We start from the raw sequence: 12,552 nt of genomic DNA, 5'->3' as shown, positions 1-12,552 counted from the left end.
TTTAGCTTCCAGGGACTTCAGGCATGGCATAGGTAACTGTTTTAAAGTTATTTTTCTGTAATACAACTTCACCATTAAATTATATTTTTAATAACTATTAAAAATAGTGGTTTGATAATTTTTCTAGTTAGTTCCATTCCCAAGATACAGTATTAGTATTTAATATTGCATCTCAAGGTTTTCTTATGGAACACTTAGCCTTGCTGCAGTGAAAAAGCTTTAAGGTGCTAGTAACTGTAAGAACAGGTTCAACATTAACGTTTTACATGTCCTACTTTTAGAAACCATCCATCTCACCTTATGGGCAAGAAGGCCTGCTTAGGGGTGACTTATACATGTTTAAAAGGAATGTATTAGCCTGTCAAAGTTGTTATTTGATAGGGTGAATTTGCAGTTGAGCACTGCGCAGCCAGGCTACTGGTGGCATGCCTGCAGTCATGTTTACATTGTCACTGTAGTGGATGGCACCATGGATTATGCAGTCCACTGGAGACATTTAACTTACAGGCCCAGGGTACACCTCGGTACTATATACACCAGGGTTTTATGGGTAAGTTAATTTTGCCAGTCGGTGTATACCAATTTCAGCATGTTGAAAGGAGGAGCACAAGCACTTTATCACTAGTTAGTAGGGGTAAAGTGCACACATTTCTACAGCCAGCAAAAACAGGGTTCAGCCAAAAAGCCAAAGTCAGGAGAATAATGAGGATGGGCATCAGGTTGATATCCAGACAAGAACCTGGAGGAAAGAAGGAGGAGGCTTACCAAACATATAACTTGTTTTTATTTATCTGCAGGAGGTATCAATTGTGATGTCACAAGTGATGTCATTGATGTTGTCATTGATGAGATTGTAGATGATGTCACCAGGCCAAGTCAGTGTTTTTGTTTATATTCTAGACATAAAGTCCCTTCAGCTGAAACTTTTAGAAGAGAAATTCAGTTTTTTTACAGAATAGTTTATCCTGCACTCTTTTCCCCAGACTCGTGAGTGATTTTTTAGCTCACTCCTGTATGCCCTTGCAGCCTCACACTCTGTCTCCCTCTTCTCCATCACCCTATTCATCCCTCTCAGCCTCCTCTCCCCTTGGGTGGTGCAGTAAGGGTGCTATTGGCCCTGGTTCAAGGAAGTAAAATAGGGTCTGTGATCAAGTATTAATATGCAGCTATACCTGGGATTAAGAGGGCCCCTAGGCCTACAGACCTAGGTGCCACTGCACCTGCTGCACTATTTATGAACACCCCTGCTGCCTCTGTCCCCACATCTCCCTCTGCCTTTGCTATCGCCATTTCCAACGCGTCTCTTGAGGCGCCTCTCGCTTTCTGTTTTTGCCCTCCCATCCCCTCTGTACCTTCCTTCCAGGCAGCCTGACTTTCCTGGGTAGGTAATTACACTCCGTTCTTCCATTCTCACAGAAGTAAATTACAGGCAAGTGCTATTTAATAAGAGCTGTAATCATTTCGGTGCTAATTTACATCCCCTGCCAGGTCTGGACTGCGAAGGAGAAAGCGAGACGGTAGGCAGGCGGCCAGTCAGAGGAGTTGTTAGTGGCCGGGCGAGCTGCCCCTCCCCCTCCCCTGGCCCCAGGATCTCCGAGTATCATTAACACGTGGATATTCCATACATAATACACGGCCCAGCGGACAGCGGTGCCTCTCGCTGCCTAGGAAGGGCTGGGCTAAGGTTCACCCACGGTAAAGCCTCGAATGAGCCACGAAGCATAGCTTCTGTATTCATATATGAGGGCAAATGTTATCTTACACTGGTTACTGCTGCGTGCTCTAACTGATCCAGGTCGCTGAATGGGTAACAAAAGTCATTTGACCGAATTATTGCAATAGTCTTAAAAAAATGCTATTTATTGGTGTGCCTTTTTTCAGTTTTGGGTATGCACAAGCTCATTTGTGTAGGTGGTTTCAGGCAGTGTACCGTATTGTTGCAAACAAATTGGATTATGGTGTGGGTGACTAACCTCATCAAAGAGCAATCACAACCGTTGTCAGGTGAACCCTTAACATTTAAAGACCCCCATTCACTCTCCTAGTGGCATGATTCATCATTGTGTCCTTAAAAACCAGGATGGGTTCAACCAGTTTCCAGGGAGCAGTTATATTTCCCTGCTGGGGTGTTATTGGGGATACAAATAGCTAAGGAAAACCCAGGTATCCCCAGTGGCGTACCTGAGGCCCCCACAGCCCCCGCAGTGCGAGGGTCCCCCGAGCTGCAGGGGCCCCATCAGCACAGTACTCTGGCCTGAGAGCTCCGCATTAAATCCGGAGCGGGGGCCCTCCATGTTCCTTGCAGGGGGGCCCCATCAAGTTTCGTTACGCATGTTGGTATCCCTTTAACAATGGGTATCCCTGGTCTGGAAAAAAATAGAGTTTAGGCATTTACAACATGAGGATGAGACCCAATGATGAAGCATGTCACAATTAGAGTGGGTGAGGTTCTTTAATAACAATAAATGAGGTTGCTCTGGAGTTATTTGCCATTGTTTTCCAATTTAAAATGCTCTTTGGACCATAGGTTGTAGGATACCAGGCCTAGGCATAGTTTGCGGAGTTCCACTATGCGGAGCTCTGCGAAGTGACAACTCCCCAGAGTTCCGCAAGTGGCGGAGTGCAATGCAAACTGCCGTTCGCGCTGGTCTCCCTGCCACTCGGATAGAAATTCTATACGAGCGGCAGCTCGTGAACATACCGCTTGCAAGTGGGTAAAAAACGCAGCTGCGCCAATGTCTTGTACATCTGTGTGTGATGTGCTATTCCTTGATCGGGACTGTAAAGGCGTAAGTAAGTCTATGCACGAGCACACAACATGGCTGCAGGCAAAGGTTCCACACATTTACTGTCCTGGGTACAGGAAAGTGAGATGGGGGTGTCTGGCCAAAGTTCATTATGTGTACACTTGGCACACAAGCCCAAAATATGAGCAGCAGTTTACAGTGTCAGACTGGCCCATAGGGCAGTCAGGTAGTGCCTGACGGGCTGGTCTGACAGGCCAGTGTGTGACTGTTTTTTGACTGTTTATGGGCCTGTTTTGTGGTCTAGTGGGCTGCTCTTTACTTTTGATTTCCCTGATATTGTCTCAAGTATTGCTTACATTAAGCACACTTGCATTCAGTTTCCCATACCTTGCAAAATCCCTACACAGCGCTTCTTTACAAGTTCAAAACTGCCTGATTTGCAAATGTGGGCAACTTTTTTACTATCTGATTCACTAATGGGGGCTACTTTTATTTTGGTATCCGGGCCAACTTTCTGCCCCCGTCCAACCCTGGCAGCTTATAGACATGACATATATTCCTGCATTAGTTTACACCAAGAAAAGCCTAAAGTAGTAGACAAATTATCCCAGCCAAGAAGGAGTGCCGAAACCATATTCTCGCATGAACCATATTCTCACCCCAAGTGAGATTACACTTTTGAGTGTGTTTGTGTCTCCAATTACCCTATTTACATTTCGTCTGTGTCAGAGGTGCAGATCCTGTGCTGTGAACTGCAAATATCCTGTGCTATCATTAATTTGACATGCTTACTCTGCTGAAACCTTGTGCATGAACACGCCTACTATTTCCTAAACATAAAAACTCGATTCAAAGCCATTTTGGTCATATACAGATGAAAATAGCTTGATTTACACCGGTCAAGGAACCAGAAAAGGATATTCAGATTGCATACAAGGTGATTGTATGCTGTCACTACTGTGTACAGTTACGCAGAAGTAAACCCCATGCAAGCACTGGGGAGTGGGAAAATCAAGTAGAACTTTACAATGTGACTCTGTGAACACCCACACACACAATAGTTAGTGGGGATTCACAAACTCCAGTCCAGTGTTTCCCCAAGAGGGAAACAGCTGAAGATTCGGTCCTGCAAAGTTCTAGAGTAAATCCTTGGCATGGTGAAAATGGAAAAGGAACCCCTATGAACTCCTTGGTGGAAAAGAGAATGGGGCTTCTCCATGAGCAAAAAAATCTTTCCCTGTGGAGAAAGAAAAGAAAGAAAATGCACATTTGCACAGAGATGGGGTAGAGCCTTTCTCCATTGTGGAGCTGTACATTCAGTTTTGTGCTAAAAAAAGGCCCAATGTAAAAATGTCATATGACATTGCTGCTTGTTGGATATATCATCTTCACAACAGCTCTGGGGATACCAATATGAAAACATTTTGTCTTGCGGTCAACCCCAGACAAATATACTCACTAAGGAGAAGGAACGAACACTTAACGGGGGCTAGAAATGCGGTCTTTCTCCACAATAGCTGCCATTTTGGTATTATGAAAATGAGCGATGGGTACATAAAATCAGAGAATTATATTTCATTGGGAGTACTGATCATAATCTTTGACTATGGATGTCAAGGAAGCGCACGGTGATCACGCACACATATATCGGATTTAAATGACTGTCGCTCATTTTCATCACATCCCTATAGGTCTGTGGGTGGTCTAGAGACCACAAAAATGAAAACAATTGACAAGGAAGGGGGCGTGGCCGAGCCGCGAGCCAAGATGGCCGCGTGGCTTTGAAGCTCCGCTGCCAGCCCGGCGCTGAAGCTCCTTTCCTCCCCTCCTGCCGCGGGCGCGGTACTCCAGGCGTCACCGCTGCAAATCCTGAGCCCCCGGAACACGCCGCGACGATGATTGGGATGCTCGGGACCGGCTGAGGAGGCATCGCCCTGGGTCCCAAGATGGCGGACGGCTGCAGGCTGCACGACCGGGAGTCCGAGACCGGAGGCTGCCCGTGAGTCAGGTACCCGGGGACGGGCGTGGGGGGGGGCGTTGAGCGCCGGGGAGCGGACTGGTGGGTGTCTGCAGTCCTCCCTGCGCCGCTGTGGGCTGGGGGGCACCGGACGCCCGGATCTTGCCGGGCGCGCCGGGCGGTTCCTTACACGTGTCCTACTCCCCGGGGCCCCTGGTCGCGCGATCCGGGGACCGGGGGGGGCTGCGGGGTGGCCCGCTGGCGGCGTGGGGGGGCGGGTTGGACGCTGCGCTGGTTTGGCGCTCGGGCTGTCTCCGCCTCTCTCCTCGGGCCCTCCCTGGACGCGACCTGGGTGCTGCGGCCTGGTCGAGCTGTCCTACCTCGCCATACCTGGCTCCACTGATGCTAAGCCGAGGTCCGCCTTGCTATGGTTCCCCCCCAATCCATTCTGGACCCTGCCTGCTACACCTGGTGATGTCCCGGACCGGCGGCGGGATGTAGTCGGGTTGGCGGCGGCATTCGGTGGGCACCGCGACACCTGGGAGTCCTGGGCGGCTTGGACAACAGGCTGAACGCTCCTGCCGGCCTACTGCTACGGCATAGCTGCGCCGCCCTTACTCTGCAGCCAGCGGGCTGGTGGCCCTCGGACAGTTGGTGGCATGGGTCGCAAAGACCCTAAACAGAAGACACTGCCATTCGAGAAACTTTCGGAGCGACCTGCGGAAGACCGCCCTGCCATGCCGGGCCCGGCCGAGGGGGCGTCTGGCGGCCCTCTACCCGGTGCCCCGTCCCCGGACTGGCTTCAGGAAATGCGTGCTGGCTTCAGGGCCTTGGATGGCCGCTTCGATGCCCTGGACAAGACGTTGGAGAACATGGGGGCTAAGATCCAGGCTCATGACCAGCGTCTGGGAGAGGCGGAGGCCCGGGTCTCTACCCTTGAGGACAGAGCAGTACAGGAGTCTAAGCGAGTGGACAGGCTTGAGCGTATCTTGAAAGAAGTGGCCATCAAGAACGAAGATTTAGAATCGCGCAGTCGGCGCAACAATGTGCGGATAACCGGGGTTCCGGAATCCATGGCCACGGGCAGACTTGACGTCTTTGTGGAACAATTGCTTACTGACATTTTTGGGCGAGAGGCTTTCACCCCAGGCTTTGTGATTGAGAGGGCCCATCGCTCCTTGGGACCGCGGCCTAACCCGGGGTTACCGCCACGCCCGCTCATCGCCCGGATCATGAACTTTCGGGACCGTGACACTGCCCTGCGCCTAGCCAGAGACAAGGGTGAGATCACTTGGCAAGGCTCGAGACTTTCCTTCTACCCCGATTTCACGGCCACGGTCCAGGAGGCCAGGCGGAAATATGCGAGTGCAAAGGCTGCGCTGCGAAATCTGGGCCTCAAGTATGGAATGCGCTACCCGGCTCGACTGCGGGTCGACGTCGAGGGCCGCACTAGGCTCTTCGATACCCCCACGGCGGTGCAGGAATTCTGTCGCAACTACAGGCCGCGTCGGAGCCCGCCGAGGGATGACGAGGATGGACACTCCCCCCCTCGCAGTGGCTCCGCGCACAGCCAGGATCTGTTTTCGACCTCCGGTGTCGGTTGAGACGGCGCCCAGGCTCTAACTTAGCTAACGTTGACTCTTGCTCTTGGAGGACTATTTTGAACAATTGATATATATTTGCTATGCAGCGCTGGGTTGATTGCGGATCGTCGACACCCCCCTTTGATTGAAATCGTTGAGTATACTTCTGGGTTATGCAGCTCTGCCCTTTTTTTGTGATGTACATTTGGTATTATTATTTAGAGCTCTGTTTCTTGCTTCCAGGTTGGGGATTGCCTCACGTTTGCGTGGTTTGGCTGGGTGGGGGGAGGGGGGGATGTTTAAGTTTGCTTTTCATGATATGGCTTTGTGTGAATTGTTCTCTTTGGTACACGTAGATGTTGCATCGCTCTTGCTCCTACTACGTACAGTTTGGCATCGATGGCCCAGATAGGTCTAAATGTAACTCCCGCCAATCTCTCCCTAATGTCTTGGAATGTCCGTGGCCTAAATAATCAGCGCAAATGCAAATAAATACTACATTACTTAAATCGGCACAGGGTCGACATTGCCTTTCTTCAAGAGACACACTTACACACATCGGGGAATACCGGTTTTGCAGCTTCCTGGGGCGCCCATCGCTATTTTTCCAACTTCAGCAACTACGCTAGAGGCACAGCGGTCTTAGTTCATAAAAGAATCCCGTTCCACTGCCAGACATTCCTTGGGGACAGGGAAGGGCGCTATTGCATTGTGAAAGGAGTGCTGATGGGACATGTGGTCGCTCTGGTATGTGTATATGCTCCTAACACGGATTCCCCAGATTTTTTCCACGCGCTGGCTGCCCAGTTGGCCTCCCTTGCACCCGCCGCCATCCTGCTCGGCGGCGACCTCAACTTGCTACTGAATGTGGGGCTCGACAGCACCTCCGGGGCCGCTGACTCCAAGCCTAGGGCTAGACGCGCGCTCCTGGACCTTTGCACTCGTTTCTCCCTCACTGACGTATGGCGCAGGCGCAACCCAGGCACCACGGCCTACACACACTTCTCGGGGCAACACAACACCTGGACCAGGATTGACTACTGGCTCCTATCCCCCGCCCTGTCCCTCTGGTATCGCACATCAGGAACCCTCCCTAGAACCTATTCTGACCATTCGCCGGTGATACTGGGCTTGGAGGTCCCTCGCCCGGAGGGGTTTGAGCGGCAGTGGCGTTTTCCCGGCAAGGCGCTTCTGGATGATCTCTTTGTCCATGAGGTGACTGAAGCCATAGAAGACTATTTTGCGCTAAACACTGGCTCAGTGGACTCATGGGCTGTCCTGTGGGAGGGGTTCAAGGCCTATATCAGAGGGGTTTGCATTGCTAAGCAGGCTGGGGTCCTGAGGGCACTTCGCTCGACAATCACGCGCTTAGAGGCGCAGCTGGATGCGATTGATGTAGAGGCGCGACGGTCGCCCTCTGACGAGATATTTGCTCAGCGCTTGAGCCTCCTGTCAGACTTTCGGGAGGCTGCGGATAAGGAGATCCTATATCTTGGGAAATATCATGTGGCTCGGCGGTATGGGGAGGGGGATCGGCCGGGGCGCACGCTCGCACAGGTCTTGAGACCGCCGTATAGTAAGTCCCTGATAACCGAAGTGCGGGGAGCAGATGGTACGCTCCGCGCACAGCCCGCTGAGATTAGGGATGAATTCCTGGCCTATTATACTGAGTTGTATACCTCCAAATTGGGTGAATCCACTGCCGCTCGAGACGCCTACCTGTCTGAGATCGCGCTTGTGTTTCTGGACAGGGGCATGCAGGAATTTATGGCGGAGCCCATAACAGTGGCGGAGGTACGGGGAGCGATTAAAGTGCTCCGGAGCTCTTCCGCTCCGGGTCTTGATGGCTTCTCCGGAGATTTTTACAAGGCCTTCTCTGATCTGTTGGCGCCTAGGCTCATAGAGGTCTATGCGGAGGCGTTGGAGCGTGGTTCGCTCCCGGCTACTCTGCGGGAGGCGGTCGTGGTCCTGCTCCCGAAGCCAAACAAGGACCCATCGCTGTGTGGGTCATATAGGCCCCTTTCCCTGTTAAATACCGACTATAAGATTTTAGCCAAAATAGTAGCCAACAGACTCTCCCAGCTGATGGAGTTCATTATCTCGCCCATGCAGTCGGGCTTTGTCCCACGTCGCTCGACGTCGCTGAATTTGCGGACGTTATTCACGGTTTTGCACAGAATTAACCCATATTTCCATTGACTAGCGGCACCTCCCCGTGGCAGTGTGAGTTCCCATTGGAGTGGTGCTCGGACTCAGTACGCTACTTAGGCATTCAGATCCATTTGAGCACAGACGGAATCATCCGCCTCAACTATGGACGCGCGGTGGCGCGGTTGGAGACGCAGGTGGAGGGTTGGCTGCGCCTCCCGCTCTCCATGTCGGCCAGAATAGCCATCATAAAAATGATAGTGCTCCCCAAATTTCTGTATCTTTTTAACAATATCCCTATCCCCCTCACTCGGTCTTTCTTTTCCGCCTTGAGGTCCCTCCTGATCCGACTGGTCTGGGGCGGGAAGCACCCCCGGATTCGTTGGAAGACTCTCACACTCCCACAGGATAGGGGAGGCCTCGGCATACCGGATCTGTATTTATACTATCTGGTCGCGCAGTGTGCACATGCTTATGCCTGGTACCATCCGGACGCTCGAATCCCGTTTTTGCGCCCTGAGGCAGACTTTGTGCTCCCAGGTCAGTTGGCTGCCGTTTTGCCCAAGGGTATCCCCAGAAACCCAGTAGATATCCAAACAGTGTCCACCACTAGCTGGCCCTGGAAGAAACTTTTGAGCTATTTAGCTCACCCTCGCCTATATTCCTCTTCGCTCCCTATTCGCAACCCGGGACTACTGCCGGGCACGGACGAGGCGCTTGTGCAGCGAACGTTGAGTAAATTTAACCTCACCAAGATGGGAGATTTATACCCGGAAGGGCACATATTCTCGGCGTCGGAAGAGGCGCGCTTTAGCGAGGCTACATTCATGGACAGATTCGTTCTGCGCCGACTCTATTGCGCAGCCAGGGCGGCAATTGAGGGTTTCCCCCTTGAGCCTGCTTCCTTTGAACCCCTTACCATCATCATTGACAGAGATACGGGGGCCTATATAGTCTCGAGGCTGACCAAAGGCGTGTGCGGCTTTGCTCCCTTGTGCGGAGGACCGGGCGCGGGCGGAATGGGAGACGGACCTGGGTAGGCCTATCACGGATGAACAATGGACGGCCTGCTGTAAGGTTACTGCTACGGTGTCTCTGAACAGTCGTCACAAACTTCTTCACTATAAATTCCTCCGCCGTTGGTACGTGACCCCAGACAGGCTCCATTCCATTGACCCTGCACGACCTCACCTCTGTTGGAAGTGCGCAGCACCACACGCAGACTTCGCACACTTGTCCTGGACCTGTCCGAGGCTGCAGACAGCCTGGACACAAGTCTACAAGGTCTTGGAAGACATGTTAGAGCTTACACTTGTTCCCACTCCGGAGGTGGCGTTGTTGGGCTACACAGCAAATTTCCCTAAAAACGTTCGTAGGTTGGCCGCTATGGGTCTACTCCTGGCTAATCGAGAAATCGCCAGGCGCTGGGGGGATAGACGGGCCCCTACGGTCCAATCGTGGCTCACTGCCATGGCGTTTTGCAGCACAAATAGCGAACTCTACTCCAGTCTCCTTCCCGCAGCAGCGCGTCCTAAGGATATCTGGGGCCCTTACAAATCATACATTGCAGGCCTCCCCGGCTCCCCCTCGTCGCCCACACATTCCAGAATAGTTCCAACGGGAGTAGGGTAGGCGAGGTGACATGGGCGTTGGGAGGCTGGGAACGTCGAGGTCAGACTGAGATGGTGTGTTCCATGGGGCGTTTGTTGTGGGGGGGTGGTTGGCATGGTATGCGCATGGGTAGTGGACTATGCGTGGAGGGAGGGGATGGCTAGGGACCATGGGCATGAATGGGCGCCGTCAGTCTCCTCTGTTTCAGGTTGGACAAGTACTGATGGGGGAATGAGCAAGGGGGTTCTGATGTTGGATGCCACTCATAACTTACATATATTGCAAGGGAGCGGGAAATGTTTTGATGTACCTCCATACTTTGTCATCGATGATTATACAGCTAACATTTGTGTACCGTTTGATTTTGCAAATCTAAATAAAGCTTTAAAAAAAAGAGAAAAAAAAAACAATTGACAAGGAAAAAAAAAATATATCAAAATTCCTTAGTTGTGGCTGAGATGCATTAAAACTCAGAGCACACTGACACTGGCCTGCTATTTTGTTGAGTGGGATTTAGAAATATTGTCTTAGCATGACTGTAGTAGCATCAGCCATGTTCCTGGTCAGTGCTGGCTGTATGACAGAACCACTCATGGAATTGCCACGCTTGCCTTTACAACGAGTCCATTACCACCCAAATGCCTGTACCACGCATATATGCCTTTCCACGCATGCCTCTGCAAAGCATTAAATATATTGATCCCGTTGTAAACGCACGGAGGTAAAAGCATATTCATGGTAAAGTCATGTGTAGGAAAGGCATGCATGATGTTATGTTATGTTATGTTAAATTTAGCTTATAAAGCGCACGTACGCCCGTAGGCTTCATGGCGCTGTAGGAGGTTTTCAGAGCATAACACAACAACAGGAGGACAACTTAGAACGTCTAAGGATAAGCTTCTCTAAAAAGCCAGGTCTTAAAGGCTAGTCTAAAGGCTAGAATATCCTCGTGTGACCTTAAAGAAGCTGGCAAGGAGTTCCAGAGGGAGTCAGCAAGAAAATGAAAAGAGCTGCCGCCCTGACGTTGTTTCCTAACAACCGGCACCATGAGCAAGTTTTTGTGACCAGAGCGGAGGTTGCGGGAGGGGGTGTATCTGGCAAGCAGATTGATGATAAATTTGGGGCCTTTACTTTGTAATGCCCTAAAGATAATGCAGCCGGTTTTAAAAGCCGCCCTCTGGGCTACCGGCAGCCAGTGCAGGTCTGCCAGGCCTGGCCCGATGGACTGCCATTTAGGAAGCCCACAGATCAGCCTGGCCGCCTGATTTTGAACCAGCTGCAGCCTCTTGAGCTGCCCGGCTGGAAGGCCCAAATATAAACTATTTGAGTAGTCCAGCCTAGACAGCACAAGGGCGATGGTCACCTGTATCAGGGCAGAATGGGTTAGGAAATGGGCAATCTTTCTAATCTTGCGCAGCTGAAAGAAGCAAGCGGAAACAACTGACCCTACCTGACTTTTCAGGGAGAGGTCTTCACTAAAGGTGACTCCAAGGCTCTTAACTGTGCGGGAATTGGAGGGGGGGTTTCCCATCTCCAAAAGCCAAAATTGAGGTCCCCAGCTGAGTTCGCTCTTCCCAGGCAAGATCAATTCAGTCTTGCCTGGGTTAAGTTTTAGGTGGTTAAGGGCCATCCATCTCTGGATATGAGCCATGACCTCCCTAAACTCAGTGACCGCATCCGGCGACCCCAGGGGGAAAACCAATTGCAGATCATCTGCGTAATTAAAGATCCACACTTTGAATTTCCTCAAGGAGTACAAAAGGGGACGCAAGTATAAATTAAATAAAAGGGGGGACAGGGATGAGCCTTGAGGGACCCCGCAATCGTTCTTAATTCTAGGGGCTGTGAAAGTGCCCAGTCTCACTGCTTGAGTCCGGTCGGACAAGAATGATTCCACCCAGCTCAGGGCAACACCTCTGAGGCCTGCCTGCTCGACACGGCCGACCAAAATAGTATGGTCGACCGTGTCGAATGCAGCAGACAGGTCAAGAAGCACCAGTGCCTGGTGGACATCCCTGTCTGCGTTACACCGAAGTGTATTCTGGACTGCCAGGGTTACCGTCTCGGTCGAATGGCCTGGACGGAACCCAGCTTGATTTGGCTCCAGAAATCCAGTGGTTTCCACAAAGTTGGAAAGGCAATTGGAGACGTGAGCCTCCAATATCTTGGATAGGAACGGCAGCAGGGATATAGGACGATAATTTGATGAGTCCTGAGGGTCCAGGCCTGGTTTTTTAATTAGAGGGATTAGCAGAGCGTGTTTAAAGCCAGTAGGTACCCTGCCCTGGGTCAGTGATTTATTTAGTAGGGTAGAATCCCCTGAGGGATAGTCTGACCGATTTCCGAGAAGATGTGGGGGGGGCAGATGTCGTTAGGGGATCCGGACTTTACCCTCGTCAAAAGTGAAGAAAAAGTTTTACCATCAATGACCGGGAAGGTATCTAATACAGAGGGATTATAAAAGACGTCATCCAAAGGAAGTGACGTTGGGGAACTAGCAATGCTC

Source organism: Triturus cristatus, chromosome 4_2, assembly GCF_964204655.1.
Source record: "Triturus cristatus chromosome 4_2, aTriCri1.1, whole genome shotgun sequence".
Taxonomy (NCBI): Eukaryota; Metazoa; Chordata; class Amphibia; order Caudata; family Salamandridae; genus Triturus; species Triturus cristatus.
Note: the sequence above shows the minus strand (reverse complement) of the source record.